Source organism: Solanum lycopersicum, chromosome 10 (assembly GCF_036512215.1).
Source record: "Solanum lycopersicum chromosome 10, SLM_r2.1".
Classification (NCBI taxonomy): Eukaryota; Viridiplantae; Streptophyta; class Magnoliopsida; order Solanales; family Solanaceae; genus Solanum; species Solanum lycopersicum.
The window spans coordinates 21,732,997-21,749,182 of NC_090809.1; positions in this window are offsets into that span (position 1 = coordinate 21,732,997).

Consider the following 16,186-nt stretch of genomic DNA (forward strand, 5'->3'; position numbering starts at 1 on the left):
ATAGACTACAGACAACTGAATAAGGTAAGCATAAAGAACAAGTATCCTCTTCCTCGCATTGATGACTTGTTTGATCAGTTACAAGGTGCTTGTGTCTTCTCTAAGATTGACTTGAGATCCGGTTATCATCAATTGAAAATACGGGCAACAGATGTGCCAAAGACTGCTTTTCGAATGAGGTATGGGCATTACGAATTTGTAGTGATGTCTTTTGGTCTTATGAATGCCCCTGCTGCGTTCATGAGCTTGATGAACGGGATTTTTAAGCCATATTTGGACCTCTTTGTGATCGTATTTATTGATAATATATTGGTATACTCAAAGAGCAAGAAGGAACATGAAGAGCATTTGAGAATGGTATTGGAAATGTTGAGGGAGAAAAAGCTTTATGCCAAGTTCTCTAAGTGTGAGTTTTGGTTTGATGCAGTGTCCTTCTTGGGGACCGTGGTTTCCAAGGATGGAGTGATGGTGGATCCTTCTAAGATTGAGACAGTGAAGAATTGGGTAAGACCTACTAATGTGTCAGAAATAAGGAGCTTTGTTGGATTAGCTAGCTACTACCGTCGATTTGTCAAGGGATTCTCTTCTATTGCTTCCCAACTGACGAACTTGACTAAGCAAAATGTTCCATTTGTATGGTCGGATGAGTGTGAGGAAAGCTTTCAGAAGCTCAAGACTTTGTTGACTACCGCACCTATCCTTACATTGCCAGTAGAGGGTAAGAACTTCATTGTTTATTGTGATGCATCCTATTCTGGTTTGGGTGCAGTACTAATGCAAGAGAAGAGTGTGATTGCTTATGCTTCAAGGCAACTAAAGGTGCATGAACGTAACTATCCGACCCACGATTTGGAATTGGCTGCGGTGGTGTTTGCATTAAAGCAATGGAGACACTATTTATATGGGGTTAAGTGTGAGATCTATACGGATCATCGTAGCCTACAGTATGTCTTTACTCAGAAAGATTTGAACTTATGACAGAGGAGATGGATGGAGTTACTAAAGGACTACGATATCACTATCTTGTATCATCCGGGAAAGGCGAACGTTGTAGCGGATGCTTTAAGTAGAAAGGCGAGAAACATAGGACGTCTAGCTCACTTGCAAGCTTCTAGACGCCCATTGGCTAGAGAGGTTCAGACTCTAGCTAATGACTTGATGAGATTAGAAGTAAATGATAAGGGAGGGTTGTTGGCTTCTGTGGAAGCAAGATCTTCCTTTCTTGACAAGATTAAGGGAAGACAGTCTGATGATGAGAAACTGCGCAGAATTCAAGATAAGGTATTGCGAGGATAGGCTAAGGAAGCACAAATTGATGAGGAAGGTGTTTTGAGGATCAAGGAAAGGGTATGTGTACCCCGCGTCGATGGTTTGATCAACACTATTCTGACAGAGGCTCATAGTTCAAGGTATTCTATACATCCGGGCGCAACCAAGATGTATCGTGACCTAAAGCAACACTTTTGGTGGAGTAGAATGAAGCATGACATTGTGGATTTTATTGCCAAATGTCCAAACTGTCAACAACTAAAGTATGAACACCAAAGGCCCGAAGGAACACTTCAGAGAATGCCCATTCCTGAATGGAAGTGGGAAAGAATTGCAATGGATTTTGTGGTTGGTCTTCCGAAGACAATGGTTAAGTATGACTCCATTTGGGTGATTGTTGATAGGTTAACTAAGTCTGCTCATTTTATTCCGGTTAAGGTGACTTACAATGCCGAGAAGTTAGCCAAGATCTATATCTCAGAAATCGTTCGATTGCATGGGGTTCCACTATCCATCATATTAGATAGAGGTACGCAGTTTACTTCTATGTTTTGGAAAACATTGCATGCGGAATTGGGTACTAGGTTGGACCTTAGTACTGCGTTCCATCCTCAGACCGATGGTCAGTCTGAGCGAATGATTCAAGTGTTGGAGGATATGCTTCGTGCGTGTGTGATAGAGTTTGGTGGTCATTGGGATAACTTCCTACCCTTAGCGGAGTTTTCATACAATAATAGCTATCACTCAAGCATTGATATGGCTCCATTCGAAGCATTGTATGGTAGGAGATGTAGGTCTCCCATTGGTTGGTTTGACGCATTTGAGGTTAGGCCTTGGGTACTGACCTTTTGAGGGATTCGATAGAAAAAGTGAAGTCTATTCAAGAAAAGCTTCTAGCGGCACAAAGTAGACAAAAAGAATATGCAGATCGAAAGGTTAGAGACTTAGAGTTCATGGAGGGTGAACAAGTCTTGTTGAAAGTTTCACCACTGAAAGGGGTGATGCGGTTTGGTAAAAGGGGTAAACTAAGTCCAAGGTACATTGGACCATTTGAAGTACTTAAGCGAGTAAGAGAGGTGGCTTATGAGTTAGCCTTGCCTCCAGGGCTGTCCGGAGTGCATCCGGTATTCCATGTGTCGATGTTGAAAAGATACCATGGGGATGGAAACTACATCATCCGTTGGGATTCCATTTTGCTTGATGAGAACTTGTCTTATGAGGAGGAGCCTGTTGCAATTTTAGATAGAGAAGTTCGCAAGTTGAGGTCAAGAAAGATTGCATCCATCAAGGTGCAATGGAAGAATCGACCCGTTGAAGAAGCCACTTGGGAGAAGGAGGCGGATATGCGAGAAAAATACCCACATCTGTTTACAGATTCAGGTACTCCTTTTCGCCCTTGTTTTCCTTCTTTTGATCGTTCGGGGATGAACTATGGGTAAATTGGTATCTATTATAACGACCTGTTTAGTCGTTTTGAGCAACAGACTTCAATTCTGGAAAAACTGGCAGAAGCGACGGACCCCACGATGGACCGTCAAGGGCACGACGGACCGTCGCAGGGTCTCGTTTCAGAACACTTAGAAAATCTGAAATTGGGTACTGAAAATCAACTCTCTGAACTTCGTGACAGAATGGCAGGACAGACCGTCACAGGCGTGACGGACCGTCACGGAGACTTCAGTGAAAATCCATTCTCTGAACTTTGCGACGACCTGCAGGACGAAACGTCGCAGGCACGACGGCCCGTTACAGGTTGCGCAAATCCCAGGCAGAGTCGGATTTCTGGTGAAGTTTTAAGGGACGTTTTTGGACTATTCTTTCCTTAATTATAGATTTCGTGGGGTTATATTAATAACTAAAATTCTTAAGGGGTTAAAAGAGGTAACCCTAAGTTAATTAGTGGGGTATTATTGCCATCTTTTATTCTTAATTATATACTAATAAGGGTAAAAGAAAGAGGGTTTGAATAAAGAAAATAGAAAGAACAAGAGATAGAGAGAGAATCGAACGAGAAGGGAGAAACAAAGCTTTGGGAAAATTCTTGCTTGATTCAATTCTTCGGTGGAGGTAGGTTATGGTTTTCATGCTTCATAAGTAATCTCTTAATAGCGAATGATATGTGTTAGTAGTATTGTAAACCTTCTATATGCTTAATTGTATGCTTGCATGAATGATGTGATTATGTAATTGTGAATAAATAGGCATGATGAAGCTATTGAATCCCAAATCTTGAAAAGAAACCCTAATCTACTTTGTTAATGATGATGCCTTGGTATAAAAGAAGGCTTGATGAACTAAAGTGGTGAGATTAGGGGATCGGGTGCCACGTTCCGGTACAAGGATAGAATATGGATCGGGTGTCACGTTCCGACACCAGGATTGAATATGGAACGGGTGCCACGTTCCGGTACCAGGATAGAATATGGATCGGGTGTCATGTTCCGAGACCAGGATAGAATATGGATCGGGTGCCACGTTTCGGTACCAGGATAGAATATGGATCGGGTGTCACGTTCCGACACCAGGATAGAATATGGATCGGGTGCCACGTTCCGGTACCAGGATAGTATATGAGGATCGGAGTGTCACGTTCCGACACCAGGATAGAATATGGATCGGGTGCCACGTTCCGGTACCAGGATAGAATGAGGATCGGAGTGTCACGTTCCGACACCAGGAAGGTATATTGAGGAGCGGAGTGTCACGTACCGACACGAGGGGAATAAAGATAATGAATCTTGAAATATGTTAATATATCCAATCTAATGAACTAAATTCCCAAATGAGTATGATGAGGAGGTGTGAGTCCTCATTGATGTGCTTGGTGTTGTAACCAAGGGTTATGGTAACTATAAATGCTTCATGCTAAGGATATTAGTTGATTTTATGATATTGCTTAATACATACTGTTTTCTATTTTGAGTTGGCCGATGATATCTACTCAGTACCCGTGTTTTTTACTGACCCCTACTTTTATTGTTTTCTTCTTGTTTAGTTGTGGAGTGCAGCAAACGTGCCGTCATCTTCGACTCAACAGTAACTCAAGCCAGTCTTACTACATCAGAAATTTAGGGTGAGCTAATGCTTCTAGCTTGGACTGGATCTTCTTCTCCAAGTCTTGATGCCTTGAACTTCCGGCATGGACTAGCTTCTTATGTATTTTTAGCTTCTTAGAAACTCTTAGAATTAGTAGTTTAAAGTAGATGTTCTTGTCATGATGACTTCCAGATTTTGGGGATAATAATAGTTATTGATTTTATTAATGAGTTTAAGTCTGCCGCATTACTTTATGTTGATATTACATTGAAATGTTAAGGTTTAGATGGGTTGGTTCTCTCACATAGGAGGGTAAGTGTGGGTGCCAGTCGCGGCCCGGATTTGGGTCGTGACAGTACCTAATGTACAAACAATTTAATGCTATTATTTTAGGGTATTCATTGCAGGCACAATTACTAAACAAGCTTGGATTAGAGCATTTGAACATCAAAGTATATCTTAAGTTACTTGTTAATACATAGAAATTGGCTAGCACCCTTAGCCAATATTCTCTAAGATATTCAATATTAGTCAATATTAGAAATTAGGATGCCTATGTACCCCAATATATATTCTTAAAACCTAATAGACTCTTCACTAGATAAGTACATTTTCTAGAATCTTGCACAAGCATACGGTTAAATTTAGCGGAAATTTTATTAGAACTTTAAAACTTTATTGAAGTGTACTTAGACATCATATAATTCTTGTATATGAGTGGTACATTTAAAGCTCAAAATGAACAACCATCTATTAAAAGATTGAACAATTGAAATGAAGAACTCATAATACCATTAATATTTGCCAAACCGTCCTTAATAAGAAAGCTTGAACAAATATTTGAAAGGAAACGCTAGGAACAACAACCACTAGCTATGTCTAATCTACTAAAGCTATAAAGTCAAGCGTAGGCATCCTCGAACTAAAGAAAACCTACCAAACTCTGGAGGTACTAGTCCAAATAGCTTCAATGGATCTTCAATCTTCTTCAAGGAACTTCATCTATAAAAATAGTAATTGTATATGGATTAGTACGCAGTTGTACTTATTATGGTTTTGTACACACAAACATATAACAACTATTCATGATCAAGGAAAGATCTTCCTATTGCAACATGTAAGTTTTGGAAAGTGAAGTAACTTCACTTTCCTAATTCCTTATTTATGAATCATGCTATGAATAAGACATATTTTAAGATATTTAAAGCACAGTTCATTTTCTATATGAATATATGACCTTGGAATCATGAACATAATTTTAGAACAACTCAAGAAAAATTTAATAGTTTTGCTCCACTTAGGACGAGAGCTCCCTCTCTCAGACTTAGTGTATTTTTCTGTCTTTTCTTCTTTTTGTTGTGTAGTTATATGATATCTTTTGATCCGTTGTTTTACTTATGAGTGCAATGATTTATTGTAGTCCCATTCCTACAATAAATCAAGTATGTAATCCAAAAGACTAAGGAAATGATTTGACTACCCTCCTCACAAGTTATTCTTTCCATTCTTGTTATATTGGGCATGAAGTCTTTATACGCCAATATTTATTGGATATGCCTATTATTTGATCATTTGCATTAATTTAAAGATGTTGGAGGTATATATTCATATTCCAATTTATGAGTCATTATATTTTGCTCCCTTTATTGGCATAACCCAATAATTGTTAAAATATCATTCTTATCAAACTCTGATGATTTGATATACTTATGCTTTTGCTTACTTAGTTCACTTTCAACTTACATTTCTTCTTCGTTGATCTCATTTTCACTTGAAAATAATAGGTTGACTTAGGATATTCTTTTAAGACTTCCATAGGGATATTATTATGCAATTAGTAAGAGTGACATACATCATTACTTAGTCTAACCTCACCCTTTGGTCATTCTAACCGAACACCCCTCATCTTCGAAGTTCTCTCTTTCTTTCTTTCTTAAATAAATCTTTAGCACTTAACCGACATAGATCATGTTAGCTAACATGAAATCCATTGTCTTCCCGACACTTAAAAGAGGTGGTTCACCCGCCAATGTCAAACCAAAAACTTCCTAGCTTTCCAAGGTGGATGCACTAGCTAGTAACCTATGCTGGCGACATAGTTCAAAGACTAGGAGAATTTGGAGACCCTTATCCACCTCTGTGGTAGTCTCATATCATGAGTCTTAAATGTTCTTGCACAATCTCATTACAAGTATATCGTTTCTTATCTCAATTTATTATACTTTATAACTTTTAGAGTTGACTCACACACTATGGAAGCTTACTTCTACTATGAGGTATGTTTAGCTCAATGGATGACTTGTAATCCCTTTCTATACTTGATGAATGTGAACTTAAATCTACATTAATATTATGGTGTGAATGAGACTTGTCTCAATATTTGTAACACCCTCTTATGTGAGTATCTTTAACATAATTGTTTAGGTGCCAGTGAGACTTGTCTCACTTCCTTTAACACCCCATTCTGGGTCAATTGCATAACCCATAAGATTTTTGTTATTTCATTACCAAACTTATCTTATTCAATGTTATTTTGTAGTCTTGAACCATTCTTTATGAAAGTTATAATGACTTATTCAATGTGCTACTACGTTCACAAGTTCATTTAGATAAGGTATGTTGGGACTTGTCCCAATCATTGGCATACCCTAGGTTATGAGTTCATTGAGTTACAGATTGTCAAGAAAACCTTCAACATATATTTGGCCTTACAAGAAACATCATAATTTATATTGTCCATATAAGATTGGTATGACTTAGTAATTGGCCAATTCTATTGAATATTTTTGAAATAATATTGCTGGCCAATTTATTGCATAATCCAAACTTTCACTAAACACTTGTAATGATATTATCACTAGCAAAGTCAATTAACTTCATACATATACTATTGTAATCTCATCATTTTAAGAAAGCAAAAATTTTCTTGATTAGCTTATAAGAATATTTCAGTGCTTCTTTTGGCCAAGCTCTAAACATTATTTGGCATTGAAGATTCATTAACTAGCTTTTATTCTCATTCTTATTTCTCCTTGGAAATATTGCATTTCATTCACTTACAAACATATTTACTGTAAACACACACAATAATTGAAACCTTCATTCCTTTCAACAGTAAACTTTATTTCATAAAAGACTTGTAACAATTTAATCTTCTAGAAAATAATTAGGCATTACAACATTCTTCATGTCATGTAAATAGTATTCTAATTATACGGATCTAACCTATAGGTCGCACTCGACATTATCGAATTAAAGAAACCTACACATGATCAGTTAGAACAACATACCAATAAAATGCTCGAGATTTGCATTATACATACTACTAGAATCGGAAATAGGGAGAACTAGTGAGATGAACTTTTGAAAATTTCATTATGAACAACCCTAGTTTCCGTTTTTCTTGATTTCAAAACTTTTGAAAAGACACTTGGAGAATGGAATACAATCGATAAAACCCAAACCTTACTGTAGAATTTAATCTACGAATATCACCCAGTACTTTGCACAAAAATCTTGAAGAATTGCCTTGAAATGACCTAAGGAGAACCGAGAGTATTTTTAAATTTTTATTACGTTTGTTCACTTATTCGAGTTTCAATGTGAGTCGAAGTCTTAGGAACTGAATATTGACTAATTCAACTAAGGATAATTAACTTAATTAAATAAATCAATTAGCTAATTACCAAAACACCTCTCCTAAATTGATTAAAAATAGGAGAGCGTTTGACTTAGCCTAATTTTGAAAATTTTCCAAGGCCTCGGGTTGGACCATGAATTTAAATTAATTAATTAAGTTTCTAAATTAATTAATTAAGTGACCTAGAGTAATTACTAAACTACCCCTAAGTCACTAGGACAATAACCAATCCCTTTGGACGATCCTATGTTAGGTACTAGGATGTTTCTTTAGTTAGCTACTTGGCTAGTGTCACAAGGTTAGGTCTTAGGATTTCAGGCACCCTAGTTAGTTTGTTTTAGTTTGTATTAGATTAGTTATCTAGTTAGGTAAGTCAGTAAGAGCCTTGGATTTGTTAGGAAGCTCGGCCCCACGTGGCTTAACACGATGAGTGTCGGCCCCCATATCACCCTAACTGAATCGGTTGGGCTTGGTCGCTTGTTCTCTTGGCTGGTAGAACATGTGCTTGCACATATGTTTCCATGCACTTTCCTTACCGTGCATTCTGCAGTTCCACTTGGAAAGTTCACTTCTAGTCCCAATGATCCTCACAATGTCCTTGGGCACTACTTAATCTACATGATCATTTTAAATGATCATGTGCTATGGTACCTAGGCTTGACACTTTAATGTTTCTTACCTAATGGGTGTAAGTTATGAAATCCAAAATTTTTACTTATGGCCTTCATTGCAGGCAAAATTCCTAAACAATCTAAGATTGGAGCATTTGAACATAAAAATATATTTTAAGTTACTTGTTAATACATAGAAATTGTCATACTCAGGTCCTAGACCCTAGATGAGGCCGGCATTGTTAACCTCTCAGAGGTCGCAGACAAGATTCTTCTTATCTTTCAACACAATCAGAAAATTAAATTTAGCGGAAAGTTAAAAACTTTTTAAATTTACTGAAGTTTACTTTGACTACATACAATTTTTGCATAAGACAGATATACTAACAACTCAAAATAAACAACCATCTGTTAACAAATTGAACAAATTAAATGATGAATTCATAATATCATTAATAGTTGCAAAACCGGCCTTAATACAAAAGCTTGAACAAATGTTTGAGAGGAAACGATAGGGACAATATCCACTATCTATGTCTAATCTACTAAAACTAGAAAATAAAGCGTCGGCATCATCAAACTCAAGAGGACGTACTTAAGTCTGGAGGTAGTAGTCCAAATAGCTTCAACTGATCTTCAATCTTCTTCAAGGACCTGTATCTAAAAAAATAGTGATTTTATATGGGTTAGTACATACTTTTAATAAATATGGGTGTTTGCACATAAACACATAAGTAATGTGCATGATAAAGGAATGCTCTTCCTATAGCAACATGCCATTTTTGGAAAGTGAAGTCACTTCACTTTCCTAATTCGTTATTTATGAATCATGTTATGAATATGACCTATTTTCATTCATTTAAAGCAAACAAATCATTTTATATATGAATATAAGATCTTAGAATCATGAATATAATTTTTGAACAACTCAAGAAAAATTTAAGAAATTTTCTCCCCTTAGGAAGAGAGCTCCCTCTCTCAGCCTTATTTTATTTTTCAGTTTTTTCTTCTTTTTGTTGTGTAGTTCAATGATATTCTTTTATCCTATATTTTACTTATGAGTGAAATGATTCATTGTAGTCCCATTACTATATCGAATCAAGTAAGTAATCCAAAAGACTAAGGAAATAATTTGACTACCCTACTCACAAGTTATTTTGTCCATTCTTGTTAAATTGGGCATGAAGTCTTTATAAGCAAATCCTTATTGGCTATGCCGATTATTTGATCATTTACACAATACAAAGATGATGGGGAATATATTCATACTCCAATTGATAAGTCCTTATGTTTTTCTCCCTTTATTGGCACAAGCCAATAACAGTTAAATTTTCATTTTTATCAAACACTCATGACTTGATATACTTATGCTTTTGCTTACTTAGTTAACTTTGAACCTGCATTTCTTCTTCTTTAATATCATGTTCACTTTGAACATACTAGGTTGACTTAGGTCATTTTTTTAAGAATTCCATTGGGATCTTTCTGTAAAATGAATAAGAATGACTTACATCATTACTTAGTCTAATCTCACCCTTTGGTCATCCTATCCGAAAACCCCTCATCTTTCTAGTTCATTCTTTATTACTTTCTAATAGAAATTTATTTAATTTAACCTACATATATCATGTGACCTAACATGAAATCAAGTGACTTCCCCACATTGAAAAGAGGTGGTTCACTGGCCAAAGTGATACCAAATACTTCCTAGCTTTCTTAGGTGGATCCCCTAGCTAGTAACCTATGCTAGCGGCGTAGTTCAAAGACGATGTTAATTTGGAGACCCTTATCCACCTTGGTGTTAGTATCATTTCATGAGGCTTAAATGTGCTTGCACAAGCTCATTACTAGTCTATCGATGCATAGCTCAATTTATTATGCTTTACTATTTTAAGAATTGACTAGTACACTATGGAAGCTTGCTGATAGTATGAGGTATGCTTACCTCAATGGATGACTTGTAATCCCTTTCTATACTTGATGAATGTGAACTTAAATCTAGATTATTATTAGGGTGTGAATGAGACTTGTCTCACGACTTCTAACACCCTCTTATGTGAGTATCTTTAACATAATTGTTTAGGTGCCAATGAGACTTGTCTCACTTCCTTTAGCACCACAGTCTAGGTAAATTTTATAACCCATAAGCTGTTTGTTATTTCACTACTCATCTTATCTTGTTTAATGTTATTTGGTAGTCTTGTACCATTCTGTATTAAAGTTATAAAGGCTTATTCAATGTGCTACTATATTCACAGGTTCATTTAGATAGGGTATGTTTGGACTTGTCGCAATCATTAGCATACCCTAGGTTATGATTTCATTGAGTTACGTCTTGTCAAGTCAATATTTAACATGTATTTGGACTAACAAAACACATCATAATTTAAATTTGCCATATAAGATTGGTATAACATAGTCATTGGCCAATTCTATTACATATTTTTTAAATAATATTACTGGCCAATTTATTGGTATAAACCAAACTTTCACTAAACACGTGTATGATATTATCACTAACCAACTCAATTAACTTCATGTATATACTATAATAATCTCATCATTTTAAGCATGCCAACTTTTAAAATCTCATTAGCTTATAAGAGCAATTTAGTGCTTAGTTTGGCCAAGCTATAAAGTTGATTTGGCATTGAAGATTCATTAACTTGCTTTAATCTCATTCTTATTTCTCCTTGGAAACATTGCATTTCAAACTGTTATAAATATATCTATATTAACACACACAGTAATCGAAACCTTCATTCCTTTCAACAATAAACTTAATTTCATAAATGACTTATAAAAATTTCATCATCTCGAACACAATTAGAAATTATAACATTCCATATGTCATGTAAATGGTATTCTAATCATAAGGATCTAACCTATATGTCTTATTCGACATTATCAAATCACAGAGACCTACACATAATGAAAAGTTAGAACCACATACAAACAATATGCTCGATATTTGCATTATACATACTAATAGAATCACATATAGGGAGAATTAGGGAGATGAACATTCGAAATTTCATTGGGAACAACCCTAATTTTGGTTTTTCTTGAACTCAAAACGTTTGAAAATCCTCCTAGGGAAAGTAATCCAAGAGAGAAACCCATACCTTACTATAGAATTGAATCTACGAAAATCAAGTTGTACTTTGCACGAAAATCTTGAAGAATTTCTTTTATATTGCCTAAAGAGAACCGAGAGTATTTTTCTATTTTTCTTACGTTTATTCAGTGTTTTTCATTCGTGGGTTTCTAGTTGATAAAAATGAGTATATGTATTAGAAACTTAATATTGACTAACTCAACTTAGGCTAATTAACATAATTAAACAAATTCATTAGATAATTCCCAAAATGCCCCTCCTAAATTGACTAAAAATAGGAGAGTATTTGACTTAGAAAAATTCTGAAAATTTGCCAAGGGTGTTGGGTTTGACCATGTATTTAAATTAATTAATTAACTTGATTATTTAATAATTTAAATGACCTACTAAAGTACCCCTAAGTAATTTGGACGATAACCAACCCCTTTTGACAATCCTAGGTTAGGTAATATGATGTTACTTTAGTTAGCTATTCGGCTAGTGTCACCAGGTTAGGTCTTAGGATTTTGGGCAAACTAGCTACTTCATTTTAGTTCATCCTAGGTTAGTTAGCTAGTTAACTAAGTTAGTTAGAGTCTAGGATTGTTTATGAAGCTCGTCCCCAAGTGGATTGACTCAACGCGTGCCGGCCCACTAACCTCCCTAACCGAATCTGTTGGACTTGGTTGCTTGGTCTCTCGGCCAATAGCACATGTGTTGTCGGCAATTTCCTAACCTTGCACTTTCTAGTTGCACTTCGAATGTTCACTTCTTGTCCCAAGGATCCGCACTATTTCCTTGGGCACTGCTTAATCTACATGATCATTTTAAATGATCATGTTCTATGGTAACTAGGTTTGACACTTAGATGCCTCGTACCTAATGTATGTAAGCTATGAAATCAAAAACTTTAGCTTAGGGTCTTCATTGTAGGTACAATTCCTAAACAATCTTTGATTGAAGCATTTGAACATCAAATTTTATTTTAAGTTACTTGTTAATACATAGAAATTGGCTTACACCCTTAAGCTAATATTCTCTAACATGCCTAACAATACTCAATTTTTAGAATTGGTATGTCTATGTACCCCAATACATACTCTTAAAAACTACTAGACTCTTCACTAGACAAGTATATTTTATGGAATGTTACATTATCCCCCCCCCCCCTACAAACATTCATCCACGAATGACACTACACATCATTTTGAATCAAAAAGGGTATTTTCGAGAAATATATCAACATACTTGAAATGTTGCTCTTTGTGAATATCAGATTTACAACTTAATATGGATGAAGCACATCACTCAAAGCTTATCTGATGTTTCAAATCTGAGATTGTGGAATTTCATTGTCAACCTAAGATTAAATCATTGCACATCATAATTCATCAACACAAAAATCTTCTCAACGCTATACAAAAACAACAACATGAATGCAAGCATGAAATCACATTAACTCATGTAGTTCAAGTATAAAATACACAATAATGGATTTAAAACACCAAAATCGACTAATGCGCTAACATTTAGAGTTTCATAGACAAAATCAAACTTAGGAAGAGTATATATGACCTCTAGAACTAAACAAGTGAGGGTAACGGGATCTTATGTCGGCCTCGTCCTCCCATGTTGCTCCCTTAACAAGGTGGTTCCTCCGTAACACCTTCATGGTGACAACCTCCTTATTCCTCAGCTTCTTTACTTGGCGATCTTAAATTTCAACTGGAACCTCTTCATAAGAAAGGTTCTCATTTATTCCTAATCCCTCAATAGGCAGGATAAATGTTGGATCACCTAGACACTTTTTAATCATCGAAACATGAAACACTGGATGAACAGCAGCCAAGTCATTTGGTAACTTCAGTTCATAGGCAACATTCCTACTTGTTGTAACACCTTATAAGTACCTATATGCCTTAGACTCAATTTCCCTTTATTAACAAACCTCATCACCCCTTTAATGGGTTATATCTTCAGGTAGACTTGATCACCTACCTTTAATTCGAGAGCCCTTTTCGTATTATCAGCATATGATTTTTGACGACTGTAAGCAGTAGACAATCAATCCCATATCATTCTCACCTTTTCCATAGCCTCATGTATGATCTCAGGGCCAATGATGGAAGACTCTCCTAACTCAAACCACCCAACTAGGGACCTACATCTCCTACCATATAGTGCTTCAAAAGGTGCCATCCCAATACTGGAATGGTAGCTATTATTATAAGAGAACTCAATCAGTGGGAAGTGATAATCCCAACTCCCCTTGAAGTCAATAACACATTCTCTCAGAATGTCTTCAAGGGTCTGAATGGTACACTCTGCTTGTCCATACGTCTGAGGATGAAAAGTTGACCTTTGTACCCAAGCTCTTTTGGAAGAATCTCCAAAAGTGAGAAGTGAACTAGGCTTCCCCATCCAAAATGAAAGATGCAGGGCTCCCATTCCACCTCATTATATCATCAACATATATCTTGGCATAATCTTTGGCTATGTAAGTAAACTTCACAGGAATGAAGAAAGCACACTTAGTCATCATATTAACAATGACCCAAATAGAATCATGCCGTTTCCTAGTCAGGGGTAGACTAATCACAAAGTCCATATTAATAGCCTCCCACTTCCATGTTGGGATCTCAATCGATTGGGTAAAACATCCAGGGTTAAGGTGTTCGGCCTTAACCTATTGACAATTGGGGAACTCCTCCACAAACATAGAAATATCTCGCTTCATACCTTTCCGCCAATAGATCTCCTTGAGATCAGTATATATCTTTGTTGAAGCATGATGAATGGAATACCTGGAGCCATCATCCTGTACAATAATATTAGGTCTCAAATTATCAATATTGGGCACACACAATCTACCCTAGAATCTATGCACACCATCTCCCTTAAGGATAATGATTCATTCAACTTACTTAACACTAAGTCTTTCAAAACCACGAGTATTGCGTCGAGATGCTGCTTAGATTTAATATCTATTAAAAATGAGAATTTAGAACTACAATGAACTTAAACACCCCCACTTATTGTATCTACCAGTCATACACCTAACATAGAGAATTGGTGTACCTCTTTAACCTCCTTCTTCTCATCATCAATATGATAAACACTGCGCATGCTCAATTGTCTCAAAGCATCGGCCACTACATTTGCCTTACCTGGGTTGTAGTGGAGAATCATGTCATAATGCTTGAGCATCTTTAGCCATCTTCTCTGACGAAGGTTTAATTTTCTTAGTGTAAAAACATACTAAAGACTTTAATGGTCAGTAAATACATCAACATGTACACCATATAAGTAATGTCTCCAAAGTTTTAATGCAAATACCATAGCTGCTAACTCAACATCATGGGTAGGGTAATTCTTCTCGTAGATTTTATACTATCTTGATGCATATGCAATCACCTTTCCATCCTGCATAATAACACATCCCAAACCTACTCAGGAAGCATCACAGTACACCACATACCCTTCACCACTTCTTGGAAATGTGAGAACTTAGGCTGAAGTGAGTCGGTCTTTGAGCGCTTTTCACAATTTTCAGAACACTCAAACTTTGACTTTTTCTTTGTTAAAGTTCTCAATGGAGCAGCAATAGCGGAATAGCCCTCAACAAACCTGCGATAGTAACTAGCCAAACCCAAGAAACTACGGATGTCTGTAGGAGTGAGGGGTCTCGACTAGTTCTTTAATGAATCAATCTTTTTGGATCAACCTCTACACCATGGTCGGATAGAACATGAACAAACAAGGTCATTGATCTCAACCAAAACTCACATTCGCTAAATTTCGCATACAACTGATGTTCGATGAGTATTTGTAATGTTATTTTCAAATGTTGTTCATGCTATTCTCTAGTCTTAGAGTATAGGAGGATGTCATTTATGAATACTATGACAAAATAATCAAGGTATTCATATAAGACTCTATTAATACGGTCCATAAACATGGCTGGTACGCTAGTGAGACTAAATGACATGACAATAAACTCGTAATGACAATACCTATTACGGAAGGCAGTCTTAGGAATTTCCTCTTTTCTCACTCTGAGCAGGTGATACCCGGGCCGGAGATCTATTTTAGAAAGAGACTTGAAACTTGGAGCTGATCAAATAGATCATTAATTCTCGAAAGAGTGTATTTGTTGTTTATAGTGACTTTGTTGAGTTACCAATAATCGATACACATTCTAAGGGTTCCATCTCGTTTCTTAATGAACAACACTAGAGCACCCCATGAGTATATGCTCAGCTAGATGAAGCCAAATCAAGTAGATCTTTTAACTGCAACTTCAACTCTTTAAGTTCTGCTGGAGCAATTCTAGTGGGAGGAACGAAAATTGGTTTGGTTTTGGGATCTAAGTAAACATCTATGTCAATTTCGCGTTCAAGAGGTATTCTTGGTAAATTCTCCGGAAAGACATCTTGAAACTCATTCACTATGGACACAAAGTCTATGGAAGGAACTTTATGTTCTAAGTCATTGACTCTGACTAAGTTGTATAAATACCCCTTAGATAACATC